The sequence below is a fragment of the Pteropus vampyrus genome, unplaced genomic scaffold, assembly GCF_000151845.1.
Source record: "Pteropus vampyrus isolate Shadow unplaced genomic scaffold, Pvam_2.0 Scaffold151, whole genome shotgun sequence".
Classification (NCBI taxonomy): Eukaryota; Metazoa; Chordata; class Mammalia; order Chiroptera; family Pteropodidae; genus Pteropus; species Pteropus vampyrus.
In genome coordinates, this window is record NW_011888932.1 from 1,935,192 (window position 1) to 1,936,177 (window position 986).

The following is a 986-nucleotide window of genomic DNA, read 5'->3' on the forward strand; positions in this document are numbered from 1 at the left end:
GCCCCTTTTAAAAGAAAATGGCACAAAATGGTTGACATATATCTTCATCCCATAAAAGAGCAAAATATCAAACTCTGCAGTAATGACTAGACAATAAAGATCTGCTTGTTCTCTGTACGTCATCTTCCATAACTCAAATAATTAACGTTAAAATTATAGAGGCATTTAATCGATATGTCTCCATCGAAAGTTTTAATTCAATTGTGGATGCCAGTGAGAAAGCTATCGGGAATGAGGAAGGGAAGGAAGAGGCAGGTGAAAAGATACTACACAGCAGCACAATGTGGCAGTTAAGAACATGGGCTCCGAAGCCAAACTGCATTTAAATCCTGGCTGAGTGACCTACCTCATTTACAAAATGGGAATAATTATAGCCACTCCCTCAGAAAATTGTTGTAAAGATTAAATAAATACATGTAAATTAAATAGGAGAGCCTCTGGCACATGGCAAGTGCTTAATAAGTCACTTTAACTATCCTGGAGATGGGAATGTACAGATGTATTTTGGGTCACAAAGAAGATTCAGTCATGGTGTTACTTGGCAGGTTATGCTGCTTCAATTTCCCTTCAGAACACCTCAGGAGAGCAGGAAGAAAAGCCTTGATCTAATTGAGAGACAATTAAAACTATAGTGAGTGGCACCTATATTTGTTTCAAGCACTTCTCTGTCCATCAGTAGAAAGCCTGATGGGCAGATTCTGAGTATGCTCTACATGTTAAAAGTTCCATCTACTATGCATGGGGTGACCAAATAACTTATTACCCAAACTGTGACATTTCTGAGAATAAAATAGGCCCTAGATATGATTATATGTAAAAAAGTAGGTTTAAACTGGAACTTTTCCAGGCAAGTAGCAATGATTATTTGCTTTCTGTGACTGTAGCACAAGTTTATAGAAAGAAGCAATACACTTATTTCAATTAATCGAACAATAACATTTGGCAACTATGCACAGAATAAAGAATGCTATGTACTCTCAATAATT